At 37.6% G+C, this 23240-nt stretch overlaps 1 protein-coding gene across 1 annotated transcript in view; it reads right to left on the bottom strand.

Annotated features, from left to right (window-relative positions):
• LOC127085417 (6-phosphogluconolactonase 3, chloroplastic) overlaps window positions 1-22832 on the bottom strand; it is a 29013-nt gene extending 6181 nt beyond the window's left edge. The window contains exon 1 of the mRNA XM_051025932.1: window positions 22253-22832. The gene's annotated coding sequence lies outside the window, so the exon portion shown is untranslated. The remainder of the gene's footprint in view (window positions 1-22252) is intronic.
• Between the last annotated feature and the right edge of the window lie 408 nt (window positions 22833-23240).

The following is a 23240-nucleotide window of genomic DNA, read 5'->3' as shown; positions in this document are numbered from 1 at the left end:
TATCTTGATGTTGATACTGGATATCAGTACTAGGTCTTCGTATAGGCCGTCTCTGAATCGTATCTAAGAACATACTTTTAATTTAAGTGTCAGAACCAAATCTTCGTGGCGATTTCTTTCTGAATCAAGTATCAGCACTAGACCTTCGTATAGATCGTCTCTGAACTGTTTTGAATTGTTGAATAGACCAGTAGAAATAAATCTTCGTGATGATTATCTCTTCTGGAAATATCCTGGATTAGGGAATAGATCTTCGTATAGACCGTTTGCCTACTATCCAAGAACAAAAGAATATCAGGATTAAATCTTCTGAAAATATCCTGGACTAGGGAATAGATCTTCGTATAGACTGTTTGCCTACTATCCGAGGACAAAAGAGTATCAGGATTAACTCTCCTGAAAACATCCTGGACTAGGGAATAGATCTTCGTATAGACCGTTTGCCTACTATCCAAGGACACCTTGAGTAATGATTAAGTATCAGCACTAGATCTTCGTATAGATCGTTTCTGACCTGTTGTGAATTGTTGATAGTATTTTATCTGTATATAACCATCCTGCAAGGAAAAGGTTAGTTTATGCAATATGTATGCATGCATGGCATGGTGCATCTAAGTAAATGTATTATGCACTTATGGATATGCTATGGTATGATGTAAGTGATGTATGTATGAATCATGCGGCCTGAAGCGTCCGAATATCTTTGTATAACAACTGCTGGCTAGGGAAAATAAATCCCGATTCGTTGCTGAAGAGTATGAGGAACTCGTTCCCGTCTTGTTTGATAGTATAGTATTTGTCACTTCCCGTATTCGTTCGTCGTACTTCTATTGAAGGAATAAGTTCCTGAGTATCCCGACTGAGGATAAAAGAGATGGACATAAATTCAAGGGGAGACGTAATTCGAAGTATCTATAAAGATAGATTTGCTCTACTGGGGATTTGTAGTGGGGATGAACCGGCGAAGCTTCGTTGAACTACTACCCTCGTTCGTCCTTAGTAAATACTATTACTGCATTTTATGCATTTCTGGTAGACATCAATCGTATTCAAAAGCATACATACATTCAAACACAACCAATGGACGTTTTCGCTTATGTAAATAGAGTAAAAGTAAATCTGGATTCAAAGATGAAATGTTATTTATATCACAAAGTGACCTATACATAGGCAAGTTTGTACAAGGAGACAAAAATCCTAGTAAGAGGAATTCGTCGTAAATTTTTATAAAACAAAGAAAACAGCTATGTGAAAAATGATCCTATTGAGTTTCAATTCTACTATTGCCATTATCTTCAAATATCTCATCTTCTGTTGTTGAGACAGAAACGATTGGATTGATCTTTATCTGTTTGAACTTGATTTAGGTAGCACCATCAGTTGAAGTTACATGAGTGATCCAAACGAGACATAGTCATACGCTTTAATCCCTAACTTTTGCCTGGATTGCCCTTTCAGGTTTTCAATCCACCGGGATACCCTTTTTTGCCCAAGCCGCCTTTTCAGGTTTTCGACTTGCCGGGTGTACATTTTTTTTTATATATATCCCTAATTTTTGCCCGAACACTTTTGGTTTGCCGGGATGCCCTTATTTTTGCCTAGGCCAGTCAACCTAGCGGGTCTCTTTTTATGCGTAGTATTTTTTAACTATGTCTGCGTTTACAGGTTGTGGAAAGTCTTCACCATCCATAGTAGTAAGCATCATGGCACCTCCTGAGAATACTCTTTTGACCACAAATGGTCCTTCATATGTAGGAGTCCACTTGCCCCTAGGATCACCCTGTGGTAGTATGATACGCTTGATTACCAAGTCACCAGCCTGATATACCTTTGGCTTAACCTTCTTATTGAAAGCTTTGATCATCCGTTTCTGGTACATCTGACCATGACAAACAGCTGCCAACCTCTTCTCATCAATCAAATTTATCTGGTCGAGTCGAGTCTGAATCCATTCATCCTCGTCTAAACCTGCCTCTTTCATGATTCTTAGAGAGGGAATCTGAACTTCCACTGGTAACACGGCTTCCATTCCGTAGACCAAAGAGAAAGGAGTTGCCCCTGTCAAAGTGCGCACTGAAGTGCGATAACCATGAAGAGCAAAGGGAAACATCTCATGCCAGTCTTTGTATGTTACTGTCATCTTTTGTATGATCTTCTTAATATTCTTATTAGCAGCCTCCACGGCGCCATTCATCTTTGGCCGGTACGGAGAAGAGTTATGGTGTTTTATTTTGAACTGCGTGCAGAGTTCAGCAATCATCTTGTTGTTCTTCCGGAGAGAGCAGGTTTCTCAGATGTATATTTGATAAGATCCATCTTAGAAATCAATAAAGTGGTATGATTCAACATATACTGTCTTAGTCGGCGAGCAGCCTAAGCCAAAGCATAGCAAGCTTTCTCGAGCTGGGAGTATCTTGTTTCACAGTCGGTACCTTTTGCTAAGGTAGTATATTGCATGCTCTTTTCGACCAGACTCATCATGTTGCCCCAACACACACCCTATTGAATTTTCTAACACGGTCAAATACATGATTAGAGGTTTTCCTTCAACTGGTGGCATCAGATTTATAGGTTCTTGGAGATACTTCTTGATTTTGTCAAAAGCTTCTTGACATTCATCATTCCATATCATCTCTTGATTTTTCCAGCGAAAACCTCTACATAGTCACGTAACATCCGACTCAATCTTTCTTTGACACTGTTTTCCAAGCCTGCTCCTATTTTGACTTCTTTCTTGTCTACTTCAGTACCCAGATTTACAACCTCAATTGATTCCTCATGCAGCTGTGTAACTTTCTCTTCTTGTTGTAATAACCTAGCAAGCTCTACAGGTACTTCACAATCTTCATCCTTTCCATCTTCAGCTTGATAGATCGGATTCTCGAAATTATAATTGGCAATAGTAGAACTGTTACCAACATGATCCAGAGTGGATGAGGATCTGCATTTTAGTGATGTGGGTGTGTGTAAGAACACATAGCTGATGAAAATAAAATAAAAGAAAAACAAAGAGCCCAATATTTACGAAAACGAAACGTCCATTGATTTTTATTGAATGAAGTATGCAAATGAAATGACATCCCGAAACAAGCATACCATTGTGCCCCGGGTAAGGCACAAGGCTTAAAAGTTTAATTAGAAACTTAAAAATAACAACACAGTAATAGTATTTACTCCTGACTAAAGGAGATAGGAATAACGTCTTCAGTCTTCCAATTGTTGAGCCCATCACCCACAGTAGGAAAAATCCAGTTATCCAGATTGTAGTCTTCATTATAGTCACCCACAGCATTGATTTGATCTTTCATGTTCCCTGGATTGGTGATACGAACAGCACGAGCACGACGAACAGCCTTCTGGGACTCTGCAGTGAAACCCAAACCAAACTTGTCAGACTTGTAAGGAATGTCGGGAAGCTGACCCCAAATAGTACAACCACCTTCTTCAACCACAGCTCTAGCATCTTTGAGGGAAGCCATTGTAGGAGGTACTCTGGTAACCACAAGAACTCTTTTAACCACAGGAGGAGCTTCAGTAGCGGGAACGACCCAAGGAACTACTTCAAATGTCTGGCAAGGAGTCTCAACATATTCACTTTCCACTTCAACATACTTAAATGTATTCACATGACTGACCATATATTCTTCCTCTCCATAAACAGTTACGATCTTTCCCTTCACTGGATATCTCAACTTCTGATGTAGAGTGGAGGTCACAGCACCTGCCCCGTGGATCCAGGGGCGCCCAAGCAAACAAGAGTACGCAGGACGAATATCCATTACATAGAAGGTAGAATCGAAGACTTGAGAGCCTACTTTGATCGGGAGATCTATTTCTCCATGCACCACTCTTCTTGAACCATCAAAGGCTCTCACCACTATATTACTTGATCTTAACACAGCATCTTCAGGACTGAGCTTGTTCAGAACCTCTTTGGGAAGTACATTCAATGAAGAGCCATTGTCTATCAACACATGAGACAAGGTAGTGCCCCTACATTCAATGGAGATATGTAAAGTTCTGTTATGGTTTCTTTTGGCAGGAGTCAAGTCAGCATCAGAAAAACCTAACCCATTATCATAAGTCAGATGTGCAACACAATTTTCAAATTGATCCACAGAAATTTCATTTGGTACATGAGCAGTCCTTAAGAATTTGATCAAGGCTTTAGCATGAGCCTCAGAACACAGCAACAAAGACAACATGGAAATTTTGGAGGGAGTATGCCCCAACTGGTCAACAATATCATAATCACTCTTACGAATGATCTTCAGCACTTCTGCCATCTGTTTAGAGAGATTTTCAGCAGTCGGTGCTTCAGCTTGCACAGGTTCAACCACAGGACCTTTGCCTCGAGCATCAGTACTTGGCTCAGAAGTGGAGGTAGTAGTTGGAAGAACTGTATTTTTTGAGGTAGCTGGAGGAGAGAAAATTCTTCCACTTCTGGTGATCTTACTAGATCCAGCAATATTATCAACATCAAGGTTATCATCAGTAACAGGTGTATCAGTCAAAGGTTCCTGCTTAACACCATGGATATAAACATCAGAGCCGTAATTCCAGGGTATAGCTTTATCCGAAGTATAAGGAATAGGGCCAGGAGTGGTAATAATCATGGGAGGCACTCTAAATTCAGCAACAGTCTTCACCAGGCCTTCAGCAGTAATTTTGATAGGACCCTTGGAAGTGATCTTGACAGGGCCTTTGGAGGTAATCTTCACTGGCACTTTATCAACCATATCCACATCTTCAAACTTCTTACCTCGAGTTAGGTGTTCACACATACTTTCCACAGAAGGAGTTCTCTCAAACAATATAGTGTAATTGTCCATGAGGCGTTGAATACCATCTTTCAACTTCCAGCATCTATCAGGTTTGTAGGCACAATAAAAACAGTCTTCGTTGCAACCTGGAAAGAATCCAGCCTGCACCAGCTTCTTCTTGATAATAGATAAGGGAGTAGTCACATCTGCTACTGAGGAAACATATGAAATTTCATCAACAGCATTAACAGTCTTCTCATGATTGGGCATGGGAGCAGTAATCACATTTGGAGTCCCAGGAGGGTCAAATTCAATCTCCCCAGCTTCAATCATATCTTGAATCTTATTTTTCAGCACCCAGCAATTGTTGGTGTCATGTCCCGGACAATTAGAATGATAGGCACATCGTGCATTAGGATTGTACCGAGGAGAGGAAGTATTAGGATTCTGAGGAGGGTCCTTCAAAGTAATGAGTTCCCCTTTCAACATGTGTTGCAAGGCTTGGGCCAGTGACATGTTGATCTTGGTGAATTATCTTCTAGGCTTCTGTGGATTGCTCTGTGGTAGCTCTGGTGTTGCAGGAGTAGGATTAGAAATGTGAACTGCTCCTACGGATTGGTGACTTCTGTTACGGCCAGGTTGACCATACACAGCATTAGACTCCTTCTTTCCACTAGGGGGCTTCTTTGCAGTGCTTGATGAAGAGGCACCCACCTGTATCTTACCACTTCTTATACCACTTTCCACACGCTCTCCAGTCATTATCAGCTCAGTGAAACCAGATGATGAGCTTCCAATGAGGTGACTATAGAAAGGACTATTCAGCGTACTCATAAACATATCCACTAGCTCCCTGTCAGTCAGAGGAGGTTGAACTCTGCCAGCCAGGTCTCTCCATTTCTGGGCATACTCCTTGAAATTCTCCTTAGCACCCATTGACATGCTTTGTAGCTGCATGCGAGTAGGTGCTAAATCAGCATTGTATTGGTATTGCCTGTAGAAGGCCTCAGCAAGATCATTCCAATCACGGATATTGACACTCTCCAATTGATAGTACCATTCCAATTGAGCTCCAGACAAGCTCTCTTGGAAGAAATGAATCCATAACTTCTTATCAGCAGTATGTGGTTGAATCCTCCGGACATAGGATCTTAAATGCAGCTTGGGACATGAGACACCATCATACACCACAAAAGCAGGAACCTTGAAACCAATAGGTATAACCACTCCAGATATTAAACTCAGATCTTCAAAATCCAGCCCAGAAGATTTTTGTAACTCCATAGCATTCATTCTATCCACCAGCATCTTGTACTTATCTTCATTAGGATCATGATAATAATTTGCTTCAGAATTAGAATCTCCCACAGTATCATGGGGACTACCTCCCTCTTTCTCAGAATTTTCAGACTCATAATCATCAACCTGTTCCTTTGTCTTGATAGGGCCTCTGAATCTTCTTCCCAGATTGATAAGGCCTCCTGATCTTCTAGTCCTCTTCTTCTTAGCCAGCAATGTCTTCAACTCATCTTGCCCCTTGGACAAGTTCAGAATCAACTCTTGGAATTGTGCATTCTGAGCCTGGAGATCTTTGACAGTCTGTTCAAGAGCCATTTCTGCTGAAATAAACAGCGAGAAGATAAGATACCTGTTCATAAGAAACCTGTGATGCAATAATATGGTATGTAGATGCTTATGCGATGTTTTCAAGGACCGTAGGATTTAAATTTGTTTAAACCACCAAAAAGTAAACTTTTATTAGTAATAATCTTGTTTGCCCCTTGGGTTTACAATAAAAATGAAATGAATACAAAAAATGGGGTTTTAAGTCTCCCATGGACGTTTCCTCTTTGTGTTGAGGTATGAGTTGAGATTCCGCTCCTCGTGAAGTTGTTTTGTTAGCTCCAGGATTCTTTCCTGACTTGCCTTGTAATGAGTCTCAAAAGTATCTCTTTGCTCCTTCAACTGGATCCAGGACCTCTGTAACTCTTCCATGTCAGTGGGCATGTCTGGATGAAGAATGATGTAAGAAGTATCTCCTTCAGCAACAGGCTCCATGGTAACTGGCAGGATAGCAGGATATGGCATCATAAGAGTCTGAGCACGAGATCGTACCCATCTGAGATATGGTTCCATAGGAATAGTGTACTTGGGTTCCAGAGTCTTGCTGTCAACCTTGTTCACTTTACCCCATGCTCGTATGAACCTTTGACGGTAACCTTGAAGATCGTTGTCGTAGTCGAACACAATACCCTGAATAAGCATGTCATGAGGACCATCAGTCCGAGCGTAACCAAACTGACGTAGAGCTAAAGAAGGGTTGTAGGTAATGCCCCCTCTTATGCCAAGGAGTGGCACATTAGGGAACTCCCCACAACGGTCAATGATGGTAACATTCTCCATAGATCTAGAGCACCAATGAATATCTGAATGAGAAAGTGACATAATCCTCTTGGACCACCTGAACCCTTGTTCATTCTTCATCACTGATCGAGGAAGGTGAGAAATAAACCACCTAGATAATAGAGGTATGCAACACATCAGAGTTCCTCGTGCCTTCGTAGTACGGGTATGAAGAGAGTGTAAGATGTCTCCAAGTAATGTAGGCACTGGATTGCGAGTCAGAAATATGTTGATGGCGTGTACGTCTATGAACTGGTCTGGATTGGGGAACAGTACTAAGCCATAAATCGATAGGGCTAAGATCTCCTCAAAAGCATCATAACTCATAGCCTTCAGGAATACTTGAGCTTTCTCCATCAATACCTTAGCAAGAATACCCTTAACTCCATTCCTTGTTTCTAGGACAATGTCTGATTTCTTTAAATGTAAGGCTGTAGCAATGACTTCAGGTTTAGGCTCTTTTTCCAAGCCTGTGAAGGGTTTCTGATCAAGAATAGGTATACCCAGAAGCTTGGAGAACTCTTCCATTGTAGGAACCAGCTGATAGTCGGGAAATGTGAAGCAATGATGTTTAGGGTCAAAGAACTGAAACAGGACACTCATCATGTCTTCATTGAACCCTGAAGTGACTAGATCCAGTAGGTGACCATGCCTCTTGATGAACTGGGAGTTTTCAGAAACTTGAGAGACCAATTCCTTAAGCTTAGGAGGTATTCCTACAAAGTTGATCCGGATAGTATTCCTACGAGCAGAAGCCATGACCTGCAACAAAGAACAAAGATAAATCCTTTGGTCCTTGAAATGGTTAGTGAAAATGCTATGCTTATGATGCATGATGATGCTATGATGTTATGCTCAATCACAAACATGTGGGACACACAAACAAGTCACACAATAGCCCTAGGTTTGAAGGCTTGCATGAGGTTTAAAGGTAAGTACCCTCCCCTGAAGTTTAGTTGATTCATCCTGTCCTACAAAAGTAACCAGGTTCTAAGGGATCTCAAAATCATTGATCCTTCACAAGGGTGGTTGTTCAGTAGGCAACTTACTTGCCAACCAAAACCCTCTAAGTTTAGGATCTCAATGAGTGTAGTATCGAGTATCAACCAACTTCAGTCTTCACCAAAGCCGGTTATCTCACTACTTTCTAAAGGCCAAGATGGGATGACTAGGGTTCTAAAAGTCAGTTAGTGTATTGACAACATATGGCAGCCTCATATTATCCTCAACTTGCTTAAGGAACATAAGCACCAACCAAGAAGTCACACTAACTATGGCCACCAGATCAACCATATCGATATACGCCGTACAGTTTCCTTGGTCTATTGCCATTTACCTAAGGTACACTAGATCCGGGTTAGGGTCTTTCACACATAAGAGCACCCAACAGATAAGTATAAAGCAAACAAGGCAAACAATTTTAAAGTGATCTAATTCCTAAGGGTACCCCTCTTTTATTAAATCCCCAGCAGAGTCGCCAGTTCTGTAACACGGTGGGAGAACTGACTTTAGTTAAATGTTGCGGATAGCAAGAGTCGCCACCGACTTTTATTTTATCCAAAAGGAAAGGACATAAAAGAACAGGAAAGACCTTAAAAAGATTTTGAGTTCGGGGGGTAGGTTATACAAAGGGAAGGTATTAGCACCCTTTATATCCATGGTTATCCATGGGCTCTTAGTTACTTAGCTCACTTTGTTTGTTTGCAAGAGTGTAGTGTGTGATTAGAAAAATTTCTATAAGTACTTTGTAATGGCCCTCGTATGGGTGTATACAAAGCCTAGTTTAGAAATTGTGAGGTGTAAAAGTAATTTTGAAAAGTGTGAGCAAGTAACTATGAGATACCTACCCTAGATTAAGTCTTTCGTGTTCTCGTATATTCTTTCAATGGTAAGACTGTCCCTATTATTAAGGAATAGGTAGTCATTACCTTGGATGTGTTTAAGGGACGGGTGTAGGGTCATCGTATGGTCAATGAAGGCAACATAAGGGGTGTCTTTAGCAACTCGTAGGGACTATCATCATATTTACCGAAGGGACGAGATCATTATATCGTAAGCAACCTCGTAGGGACTTGATCTTTTAAGTTTATAGGGACTTGATGATTTTTCTGTTTGAAGGGACTTTGCTTAAGACACCCCTATTTTCGAGGGACTTGACCATTTAAAGAAGGCAACCAAGAGGAATACCCTAGGAAGTACAGATGGCGATCAAAGATCGACTGACGTGTGTGAGTGTTATTTTTCAGATATTTGTCTTGAATTTAATTTTCTAAGTTCAATTATTTACAGTTAGTTTTTTTGCACTCCCTAAATTACTAACCACGCAATAAATATTTACAAAAATAAAAGCAAGAAAAATAAATTCCTAAACTATTACATGGCTATGGGACAGATACATAATAATCGGGCGAGAAAGAATAAATTTACAACCTATACATTTGTTCCTAATATTATAAATAAAACAAAATTAAAATAAGGAAAATAATGAAGCAAAAATAGAATAGATAAAAGCAAATAATAATAAAATAATAAATAAACAATGGTAATAAAGCAATAATAAAATAACAATAATAATAAAGTGATAATAAAAAGGTTAGAATTTTAAAAGAAATTATTTTAAGTTAAACAAGTTAGATTTTTTTAGAAGTTATTAGAAAAATATGAGTTTAAAATAAATTAGTAATAATAAAAGAATTTAAAATATATTAATGTACAAATTATAAAATAAAAGAGTTATATGAAAAATATTAAGTTAGTTATTTACAAAATAAATAAAGATTATAGAAAATATCAAATTATTAGATTAATAGGTTTATTATTATTATTCAATTAGAAAAATGGTCAATTAGATTTTATTTACAAAATATATAAGGATTTATTATTATAAGTAAGTAATAAAAAAAAGTTATTAAAATAGTTAGTATTTATTATTTATTTACAAAAAATATAAAGGTTATAGAAAAATATTAAATAATTAATTTAGTAGGTTTTCACGCCCTACATTACTAAACCACGCAGTTAATATAGGATCAATGGCAGGAATTTAAATGGCAGAAAAATAAATGGCAGAAAAATAAAATGGCAGAAAATAAACGGCAGAAAAATAAAACCCTAATTATTACAACGCTCTGGTGCAGTTACATAATAAAGATGGCGAAAAGTAAAACTGAAAATATTACAAGTTAAAACTTAAAATATTACAAGGGCGAAGCAGTTACAGTGTATGAATAACATAAATATGAGCGAAAATAGGAAATAGTAATAAGGTTTGTTAAGGTTTAAGAAAAGGTTTATGGTTTAGAGGAAATAACACGGTTAAAGTTTTAGGTTTGAAATTTAGAGTTTGTGGCGAAATTGTCAGGGTTTAGCAAAAATCAGGGTAGTTAGTTATGAAAAAAAATGTGCAGATCTAAATATATGTATATATAAAAAAATGAATTAAAAAAAACAACGGCGTTGCTAGCCCAAAATTGCGATCATCGCAACTGGATCGGATAACACAAATGTCACGCCTCATACACGTATATGTGAAAACGGCGTATTGACACGATCCGATCCGAAAACATAATCAAATTATAACATAAATAGAATATATATATATATATATATATATATATATATATATATATATATATATATATATATATATATATATATATATATATATATATATATATATATATATATATATATATATATATATATATATGTATATATATATATATATATTTAACACACTAGTTACATATTATAAATTATATATTATATGATCCATATGCATTTTTATTAACAACAAAATTATTATTATATTATATTATATATTATGAGACATGTAAAACTTATATAAAAACAAACACATCAAATACATAATACAATGAACCAAATTATTATACATGCTATACTTATGTGCATAAAAAAGCAAAACGGCGATATCCTGATATATTTAACCAAACCGCATGTATCTGGAATACATAACACAGTCACACATATGAACATGTATTTGAAACACAGTAACAAATATATCAACAAAATAGATAAAATATATATCATATATAAACTATTACCAAACTGTGTGTACGATAGTATAGATCAGCCACTCTCAGTTTCTCTTTTTTGTTCTGTCTTTTGGCCTCTCTCTATCAGTCATGCTAGTAAGTATATGTAGGAACAAATTAGGTTAATGATAATGGGCCTAAGTTTATTTTGAAACCCAATATTAAATTGAAAACTGAATAAAGTTAAATAATTAAAATAGTTAAAATTAAAATAAAAACTAATTAACCTATTTATTTATTCTAGACCCAATATAAAAATAAATAGACTCAAAAAAAAAAAGCCGGGCACCAAAATGCTCGAAAAAATAAAATGAACACGTCAAAATAATCAGCGCGAAATAAATGACTCGGAAAAATACAGCGTTTGGTCGGATTTTGAAATAAAAATTATGACCGTTTAAACTGCTCAGACTGATCAACATATGACCAAAAATAGTCGTAAAAATATCTTTAGCATGTCAAATTAAACCACGTGAACCGCAGATTAATGTTACCGACATTTGCAAACTTAAACTTGACATTTTTTCGTTGACTAATTTTAGGCACAGTTAAAAAGTTAATTTGACCAGTCTGTTTGTAAATTCCGAGAAATTATTCCGGCTAATATTAAGACAGAAAAAAATGTTATGCTATGAAGATGATGCAAATGAATGTGAAACAAAAAATTGGTTAGAGTTAAAAATAGAGGGCAAATTTTGGGGTGCAACAATACCTATTTAATTTTTTTTTTATTTTTCTGACACAATAATAAAAATAAACGGATTTAAAATGAATAAAAATCAGGTGCGAAATCGCTCGAAAAATTAAATTGAATGCACCAAAATGATCAGTGTGAAATAAACTTATTGGAAAAATACAACGTTTCTTTTAATTTTGAAATAAATTTTGTCCGGTTAAACAGACTTGAGCTGATCAGAAAGTGGCCGATAAATTAGCTAAAAAATAAATCTAACATACCAGATTAAACTATGTGAAACGTAGATTAATAAAATTGATGTCTAGAAGCTTGATTTTAAAATTTTTCGTCCACTGATTTGACGCACATCTGGCGATTAATCCAACCGGTTCGCCTGTAATTCCAAAAATTTATTTCGACTGACATTTTAGGCACTATGCTGTATGGAATGCATGGTATGCTATGTAGACATGCAATAACTTATGATGAATGTATTGAATTGGCGATTCAGGGTCAAAATTGGGGTATGATAGTTGCCCCTCTATAAGTATCTTCAACTAGAGAATATGAAGCATGACACTCTTCATATGATCATAGTGAGAGATAGTTAAATACTAAGAAGACCCGAATTTTGATCCTGAAATGCAAATGATAGGATATGATATGAGATGAATGCCTGAATGAATGACTCTTTTTATTTGATTTGCTAGGGACATGATCGGACATAAGATAAACCCTAGCATGATGCTTTATGATGGATACAGAATGAAACAAAGATCTGTGGGGAATGCTGATGGTCTACAGGGAGACAGACAAATGGTAAAAAACAACTTGCTGGGGAAAACAATCCTGCTGGAGAGTCAGACACACACAGGGGAGTACTCAAAGTGAAATTTGATAAACGATACTTAGAATACAAGAGATTTCGGTAGTAAGTTCACATATGACTTACTAAACCCGAATAAGAAAAAAAAATCTACAACAGGTTCATATATGACCCGACAACACCGAAACAATCACAAAGAAAGATTCTTCAAAACAGGTTCATACATGACCTGGTAATACTGGAATAAAGCTCAACAACAGGTTCATATATGACCTGACAATGCTGGGGAATATCAAGAACCTGGTAATACTGGAATAAAGCTCAACAATAGGTTCATATATAACCTGACAATGCTGGGGAATATCAAGAACCTGGTAATACTGGAATAAAGCTCAACAGCAGGTTCATATCTGACCTGATAACACTGAAATAATCATAGAGGAAGACTCTTTAAAACAGGTTCATACATGACCTGACACTGGAATAAAGCTCAACAACAGGTTCATATATGACCTGAATAAAGCTCAACAACAGGTTCATATATGACCTGACAATGGAATAAAGCTCAACAATAGGTTCATATATGACCTGAATAAAGCTCAACAACAGGTTCATATATGACCTGACAAAGCTCAACAACAGGTTCATATATGACCTGACAATGGAATAAAGCTCAACAACAAGTTCATATATGACCTGAATAAGGCTCAACAACAGGTTCATATATGACCTGACAATGGAATAAAGCTCAACAATAGGTTCATATATGACCTGAATAAAGCTCAACAACAGGTTCATATATGACCTGACAATGGAATAAATCTCAACAACAGGTTCATATATGACCTGAATAAAGCTCAATAACAGGTTCATATATGACCTGACAATGCTCAACAACAGGTTCATATATGACCTGACAATGGAATAAAGCTCAACAACAGGTTCATATATGACCTGAATAAAGCTCAACAACAGGTTCATATATGACCTGACAATGCTCAACAACAGGTTCATATATGACCTGACAATGGAATAAAGCTCAACAACAGGTTCACATATGACCTGAATAAAGCTCAACAACGGGTTCATATATGACCTGACAATGGAACAAAGCTCAACAACAGGTTCACATATAACCTGAATAAAGCTCAACAACAGGTTGATATATGACCTGAACATGGAATAAAGCTCAACAACAGGTTCACATATGACCTGAATAAAGCTCAACAACAGGTTCATATATGACCTGACAATACTGAAACAATCATAGAGAAAGACTCTTCAAAACAGGTTCATATATGACCTGACACTGGAATAAAGCTCAACAACAGGTTCATATATGACCTGAATAAAGCTCAACAACAATTGGACTTTTAACCGTAAGTAATGGATTATAACCAACTTTTAACGGGTTTTGCCAACAACAATTGGACTTGAAAATGACTGCGAAAACCGGATGTTGGTTTAAGGGCACCAAATACAAACTGGAATTAGAGGTCAAAGGGTATAAAATCAACAACAAGACCTGGGTCAATGCAAAATGAGCCCGAAGTACATTTCGGCTATGTATGATTTGAATTTTTTTTATGCATGATATATGAATGATCATGATATGAAAATGCTGACAGTTGAGTGGACTGGGAGCTGTAGAGGATTTTTAAGGAGATCATGATTCCTCAACACCGAGAACCCAACCAAATATTTTATGCTAGATGTTATCAAAGGAGAATTCTATCAAGCTTGACACCACAACTTAGCCAATGGGATCCTTTTGGAGGATTAATGAATCGTGCTAGCATAATTTACGGGCACTTGTCTTAAACTCAAAAGCTGTTGACGTATGGTAGAATTTGTTTAAGCGGTTTGAAAGCATGAAGAAAGAGGTTTTGCCCCTCTGTGGCTCATCTTGCCCCAGTCTGTTGGGTCTTTGGAAATGTTCACCTTGAACGTGAGTTTGGAAACAACTTGCCATGAGACTACCTCGAGATGGCTTGCCCCAAGTGTTTGAAACTTGTAATGGTCTGAACTTGACTAACCAAATGTTGGAATGGTAGACTCTTGGTTGACTTTCCTTGGATAGTTGGACTTATTGAGCTCTGAGGTGGCTTGCCCCGGTCTGAGTCTTGAAGCAAATTACTCTTGGCGAGATGACCCTTAGGGTGATTAGCTCGAATTAACTGATGCTCAAAGTGATTTCCCCTGTTTGGACTTCTTTCACTTTATCAATTTCCTCAACTGCATATTGTTGGAATTTCTTTGATGCTAAGTGTTGACTCGCAAATAAGATTGTGCATTCAAAAAATGGTAATTTTAATTCAATGCTTATGCAAAAATTTGAAATCAAAGTTCATTGATATGAATGGGTGAAATACAGTGAAAGAGTCGTTGATAAGAACACAATGGTGATCAAGTCATTCACAGTATTCAAGTTGGTGCCATCAAATGATTAACAAAAATCGTTTGGAGTCAAGTTAACACAACCTTGTTATAGTATGCTTTCAAAATAAACCCTATCTCAATTAGGTCTTTTAAGGGTTGTAACGTGGCCTGGTTCACGGTTTTTTGAAACAAAAGGATATAAGGCTTAAAATTTATTTTTACCCACCCCTTCTTCTTGATGATCTCCAGTTCCTATGTTCAGTTAATTCAATACACGCATTCGACTTCGAAGGTGCGAAAGTGAAAATGGGGATTCAAGGCGAGATTTTCTTGAAATGGCAGTCACCTTATTTTGTTTTTGTTGAGTATTTAATGACCTCTTTTGATTGATTTTCTTTATCCCTAATTTTTCCTGGACCGCTTCTTTGAAGCTTTCGGTCCATCGGGATGCCCTGACTTTTGCCTAAGTCATTTTGTGGTATTTGACTTAGCGAGCTTTTTTCAATCTTTTTTTTAAAGGTGTTGACTGCCATATTATTGGTGGATAAGGATCAACCAACACTAATTTTAGCTTTTCTCAACTTCTTCGACACTTCAACATGTGCGCGAAGGATAACATGTGGTTGAACCTAATTGGAGGGTGTACATATGGACGATTTTTTGAAAGATCGAATGCATGATCAAACTATCTGAACAAAACTACCCTGCCCCAGGTTAAGATTAAGGGTTTTAGATCCGAAATAAACACCAACTTCTAGGCTCAAAGTGGTTGACTTGGGATTAACTCCCTATCTCTTCAGTGTTTGGGGATTTGAAACAATGCCTTACGTCATCAACAAGGTTTTACTCAAAAACATACCACAACAATTTCAGGTGTTTCGTTTTCATCCTCCTCCTTCCAATCTTGGTTAACACAACGGTTTGATAAACAAAAGTGAATGAGAGGAGTATTTTTGTTTTTAACATAAATGAAAAACGAGTGAATACGAATGGATTAATTCAAAAGATGCATAAACATTTCATTAATCTTACCAATTCAAATAAAACAACAATGCTTAAAAGCAAATAACAATCAACATGCGAGGAAACTACAAAAGAAGTGTTGAAACAACCAAATGATTGCCAACTTTAGGGAATAACTTCTTCAAACTTGATCCATTAACCTATGAGGACACCCCTTGAGACCTTCACACTTATTCGGCCGATGGGTCGAGATCAACAAGCTTTTTGACATTGGCATGATGATCTTCAAATTCTTTTCTTTCAATCTCATCGTTGAACGCAACCCTCTTGGATCCACTACTCACTTCTCCTTTTCTTTCATTGGTATGGGTTGTGACATTGGAAACCCAAGGCGGTATCTCAATGCTCTTACCAGGAAACAATGATAGCTCATTAGCCACATCCCTGACATCTTCCTTGTGGAACAAAACCTTGAGGGGCTTCAAGGGTCCTTCCCCTTTCTCATTACCTGGCCCAGAAATCAAGGTATATGTACCTGAGCCTTCCTCCTTGAGTGTTGGTGACCTTATGTCAATCAATCTTTGCAGCTTGAGCTTAAAACTCTTGCATTCCTCGATGGAGTGCCCCATTGTTCCAGTATGGTATCCGCACTTGATCTTCGGGTGATCTTCTTCAAAGACTAAGCTCTTTTTGTTAATCAGTTCTCGTACCAAGGCTTTTAGCGCTAAGTAAGAATCCAGGTCATGTCCCACTGCCCCTTTATGGAATTCACATGTTGCATTTGGATTGTACCATGGCAGGTATGGTGACGTAGGTGTGAGAGCTCAAGGGGTCACCAAAGCATTCTGGATCAGCTGTGGGTAGAGCTTGCTATATGGCACCGGAATTGGGTCATTGTGATTTTTGTTCCTCTTGTTCTGATTCTGATTTTTGTTCTGAACCTGACTTCGGTGATTTTGAGGAGGAATAGCCAGAGGATGTTAATGATGACGTCTTGAGGGAGGGCCATGTGCCGGTAGATAAGGAGCTTCCACATGAAATTTCCCTTGACTTGAGGTAACACTAGATGGATGTGGAGTAGTAGCTCTCTTTGTTGCAACAGTGTATATTGGGTGACCCCCTTTTCTCAATAAGACTTGCAGGGTTTCCAAGATCCATCTCATTTGGCTCTTCAAAAGATTAAGTTCCTCCTTCAGTGCTTCTTGGCTTTTCCTTAGCTCATCCATCATTTCCTGAGACATGGTTCTTTGTTCTAAACGCGTGTTGAGAATCACTTTGCTGATCATGGACAAAGGATGGATGAGTTTTTTTTTGGTATTTTCGAAAAATGATATGAAATGCATGATGACGAATGCATATGCAACGGTATATGAATGGATGCAATGCATTGTTTTTTGTGTTTTGGTATGCAAATAAAATGCAATGCAGATAGTTAGGGTTTGGGATAACGTGAGTTACTCAAAACAGCTTACTAGGTAGGCTCCTTAATAGATAGTTCTAGGCTTTCTACCCATAAACCCACTCACGGGATAGTTTCTACATTTTTGATAAGATTCCCAGAGTCATGGACCATAATCGTATTAACATCATAAAACAGACTAGCCACTTTATGACAAGAGTGACGAAAGGTCTCTTCTGCGCGGGGTTTTCATATTGGGTGCAAAAAGGAGAGGCCCTTGGAGTCCATCATTACGCAACCACCAAAGTAATAACTGGTTCTAAGAGGGGCTCCTAGAGTCATGGACCCTTCATGAATCAACGTCATGCAACAGGCTAGTTGTCTTATAACAAGATCTACAAACAGGTCTACTCTAGGGGAGTCTTCATGCTAGACACGCAAGGAGTGGCCCTTGGGGACTAACACTACACAACTTCCAATTCTAACTTACGTGTTCTCTCTTCTTTTTCCAAAGCTCGGGTGTAGAGCTTTATTCATGATATCAAAATCCCAACACCCACACATAGATATATATACTTATATAAAAATGCGATAAAACAGAGATAAAGAAAGCATATAACAAAGAAAAAATAAACAAGCAAAGCTAACACACATACGAAAATCTAACTGAACTAGGGTTGACTCACTTAGGAATTGTTGTCCCCAGCAGAGTCGCCATCTGTCGCACCTCGAAAAATGGGGATACGACTTTAAAGCGAAGCGCAATCGCACGCTCGCAATGATGGACTGAACAGAGTCGCCACCGAACTTTATTTATTCCTAAAAAGGAAAGGGGAAATATCGATAAAACCCAATACGAAATGACAATGATTATGGTCGTCGCAACCAATATCAGGGTTTGGGAGTCGGTTACGTAAGGGGAAGGTATTAGCACCCCTCACGTCCGTTGTATTCAACGGGAACCGTTCAGTTAGTTTCGTTTTGAATGTTAGCTTATGTTAGTCTTCTCAAGTTATAATGAGGGAGAGAAAGAATAGAAGAGGGAAGAAATGTTTTTGGATTTTTGACGAAGGACTAAACCTAAGTTTTTTATTAACGGGCCTGACAAGATTTACAAATCCTGCTCCTACGTATCTCAAAAGAGAAATCAAGGCTTACGTAGTTCTGGGTAGAAAAATGTTGTGTTTGTTAGTCGATTTTAGCGAAAGCTATACTGTATTAATCGACGAAAACATTATTTTACCCAAAACAGATGAGGAGTGGACGCATACCACACATCGAACGAATTTATAAATCTACATTCGGAAAAGCGTCGCTTATCTCGACTCAACAATCGTGGCCGAAACATTGTTTTGCATCACCTTAAGACAATATATCTTTCATTTATGAAAAAGGTTTTTGATTAATCGCACGGCGGCGAGAAAGAGTTTGATTGGTTGGATGTATTTTGAGTGATGGCGAGAACTTGGATGAGCGAGATATCCATCTCGAATCCTAGTCTCAGGAGTGCATGGTATACACCATGTTCCATTTCCATATTTATTGGCGAAAAGTGTTTAATAAAGATTAAGTATTTTTAGGTTTGATTGAGAAAGGGTTTGAAGAAACCGCATTGACAATTTTAGACGATGGCGAGAGCTAAGATAAGCAAGGCATCCACCTTGAATCTTAATCTCAGGAGTGCACGGTATACACCATGTTCCATTTCCATCTTTATTGAAAAGTTGTTGAATAAAGATTAAGTATTTTTTGAGTTTGAAAGACGGATATTTGAGAATGAGGCATAAGCCTTAAGATAAAAAATTCAGGGTTCCACCGGAATGCTAGATTCCAATGGTCCTTTTTTAATCGAATTATTAAGAAAATTATTTAATGGACAACGAACACTTGATGAGAATCAAATATTCAGAGGGTTACGCCGGAATGCTTGATCCCAACGGTCCTTTTCTTTCGAGTTTATTTAGAAAAAGGTTTGGATATTGTATTTGATTTTAAGAAAATATCTCTCAATATGTGATCGAGGATGGATTCACATAAATGATTTGAGACAGTTTGACTTGGTTACAAAAATTATTTGGGGTCGAAATTGAAATGGTTTAATGTAAAATGAAAACTTAATAAGGACAAGACATGTGCTTTGGACTCAATTGTTTAAGGGTTACACTGGAATGCTAGATTCCAACGGTCCTTTTCCTTCGAGTTTGTTTAAGAAAAGATTTTTGTAAGTGATGTTAAGAAACTATAAAAGATATAAATAACTAGCCTATTATAAAAAATAAAACAAATAGAAAAAAAGACAATTGAATATTGCACTTGGTTTAAGAGAGGTCAATTGGTATCTGATCAAGGTTTAATTCAAATAAATTGAGACAAGATTTAAATTGAAATTGGAATGGTTTAAAATGAATTGAATTTAGACATGATTTAAATTGAAATTGAAATGGTTTTAAAATGAATTGAATTTAGACATGATTTAAATTGAAATTGAAATGGTTTTAAAATGAATTGAATTTAGACATGATTTAAATTGAAATGATTTTAAAATGAATTGAATTTTAAAATAAATTAAAATTGAAAAAATGCTTTAATTTATGATCAAAATGAAACAATGATCTTAATTACTCATCTTGGCGATTAATAATTAGTTATATGAATTAAATAACCTAATTGACTTTTTTTATAAATTGGAATGGTTTAAAAGGTTGGATTTTTTTTCAGTAAAATCACCATTAGGCATATCTATCAGCATACTCACACTATGACAAATAGCAACACACACATACGAATACACACTTCTCATGCAGTACATCATAAACTTTCACACAACAATCAACATTACCACACATCAATTATGTACACAACACGCTATTTTCAATCTAATTCTCACATTCATTAGCTATCACACACACACACACAACACAAACACTATAGCTACATCAAATTAACAGTCAAAGCTATATTTCTACACAATATCAATCTCACAATATCAAAGCATGTTAATCTAACAGTCCTATTCAATAAATCTAACAATCCCAATTAACATTTGCATCATCTAATTAACCAACATTCACTCACCAATGCTTGGTACAACAACTTAACATAGGATTAACATGATAGAAGTACAAATTAACGGCATCACCACAAATCAACACCAAGTCAGCTTACTAAACCAGAACCTGGAGCAAGGAACTGGTTGCAGAACTGATGCAACCTATGAACCTGCAACAACAACTCCACAGAACCCTGCTCACAAAATGCTATGAAAAAAAACCATTTACAATCACCCAAACATAAATGACAATAACTACTGCTTTTGAGGTGTGACGGAATTTGAACCGAAAATGGATCGGATTGAATATAAGTTCAAAATGTAGAGGTTACCATTGTTTTCATCCGAGCAGTAGGTTTTGTTGTCGACAGTTAGCTGCTTGTTCCTTTCTCGCGTTAGCCTTGAAACTTTGGTTGATGTTACGTGGAATTTACCGAACCTCTATTGCAAAAGTCATGCGAAGAGGTAGTCCGTAGCCAATGACCTTCACATCTGAACATAGCATGGAAAATTCCGCTGAAGAAGTGCACACGAAAATTTCCAAATAGCCCTGCATTCATCAAGAATTTTTTGGTATGCAAGAATTACTTCCAACATCCCGAAGCATGGTGCTTGCCTTGTATGCTTTTGAGAGTTGAGAGGGTCTATCGTGAAATTTCTAGCAATAACTTGTAGATGTTGCCATTGAATCTCTAATAGGGGAGGGCAAGTGTCGAGTTTATGTTCCAACAGGATAATTTGCTGGAAATCCTACCGGCATAGAAGCGCAACAGTTCAGTGGCTCACTAACTGTCTGGCTACTTGCAAAAACACATTTTCTTTATTAGAAAGTTACCACCATGAACGTAAAGGATTTGCACATACCCTTTCCCAAAAGGCGTACAACTACTACCAGCTGATGCATACTAACTGAACCTATTTCGCCATAGTATCATTCAGGTAAATTTTCTCACGCCTCTTCTAACATTAAGTCTCTAGAACGCGTCCATCTATCATTTCGGCTTGATTATGTGAAGACCTAAAGACCGGTGTAAATTTGTTGATTGTGAAAGTTGAACTTTGTTATCCACTTGGAGAAGCGAGTTTGGAGTAATTGGCGATGCCGGTTTTGGAGCTTTGGATATCTGAATCAAGAACGAATTGCTAAACATGCTCCATGAGTGACGAAACCCGAATCCCTGAAGCGCGATACCGACAAACCGAAACGAAACTTTTGAACATGATGCGAGCGCTGATGAAGCTTTGGGGATATCGGCGACGAATGGTTCGCTGGATGGCCTTGGATGGTCGAAACAGGTGATGAGCTCTCCAGTTAATCCACAAACCCGAGCCAAAATCGCCAAAGTGATTCGACCTTGGAGAGAAAGCCATCAAAAGCAAGCTTATAGTTACTATCTTCATGATCCTTTTGTACAACTCTCTCATCCACCCAAAACACATGCCATTTACCCCATTCAATAGAACCCACATACGGAGACTCCGACAATTTCCGAAGATAATTGATCAAAGAGCCACCAGACAAGCAAACAGTGAAAGCCCCTCTTTGTTGAGTAAACTTATTGGAGAGATCAGCGACGTATTTAGCCAGAGAAACAACTAGTGCCTCTTTCTCGAATACCTCAACTTTAACCGCCATTGAAGATTTCACAACCTCGCAGATAAATCTCTTGTTGGATTTGGTGCTGAGCCCTTTGAATCTGAGGGGTTTAAAGGAGAATCGAGTGGAAGATTGATGTGAGGTTGTGTTTGAAAGAGATAAGGATGGGGTTTGCGGAGTTGTTCCGGTGGAGAATCTCGGAGATATTGGAGGGTTTGATTGTTAATGGGGTTGTGCACGGAGGATATTGGGTTGTTGTGTGGGTTTCCGCGGCGGAGTGTGTTTCGTGATTAAAGGTCGATCGGAGGTTGCGAGAGTTAGGAGTTTTAAAGGTTGAAGAAGGAGGCACGGTCGCAAAAGGCAGTGAGGGATGATGAGGGCGGTGTTGGTGAACGGAGGAGGGTTAACGGCGTATGAGGTGGGGTCGTGAGGGATTCCAACAGACCAATTCGCAGTAGGGGTTATGGTGGATTTCTAATGTGAAGGTTAAAGGTATATGGAAGATGTTGTTGTGAGCAGAAGATATACGATGAGAGCTTGGGTTTTTTAGTGAGAGAAAGGGCATTTTTTCGTTTTCCACCGAGGGGTCTCTGAATGTGAGGAGAGAGATCCGATAGCATTGAGTGGGTGAAGTGGCCAGGTATAGGGAGACGCGTGTCGTTAAGGAAGAAGAAGAGATTTTTCTTTTTTTCTTTTTAGAGAAGTCCAGAGAGAAGAGAGAGGGTGACAGTTGGGTTAAGAGAGACGTTCTATCATGTGTGCTTCTTTAGCTTTTGTTTTTTGGTGATGTGTCAAAGGGTCATTGGTTGAGAAGGATAATTGAGGATAGGGATCCATGTGTTTTCCAATTGGGATCACTGATTATCTTGAATTAAAGGTTAAGATTGGACCAAAGAAACACAACTTTGTTAACCAAATTAAAAATGCCTAGAATATCCCTTCTAGAAGCTTTAATCAATTTAAATCAATTAAATTAAATAAATTTCACCTTTTTTTCATATACATATGATAAAATTAAAATGAGAGCAGGATTATACCTATTTAATTTTTTTTTGATTTTTCTGACACAATAATGAAAATAAACGGATTTAAAATGAATAAAAATCAGGTGCGAAGTCGCTCGAAAAATT

Source organism: Lathyrus oleraceus, chromosome 5 (assembly GCF_024323335.1).
Source record: "Lathyrus oleraceus cultivar Zhongwan6 chromosome 5, CAAS_Psat_ZW6_1.0, whole genome shotgun sequence".
NCBI lineage: Eukaryota > Viridiplantae > Streptophyta > Magnoliopsida > Fabales > Fabaceae > Lathyrus > Lathyrus oleraceus.
Note: the sequence above shows the minus strand (reverse complement) of the source record. Positions and strands in the feature narration are given on the sequence as shown.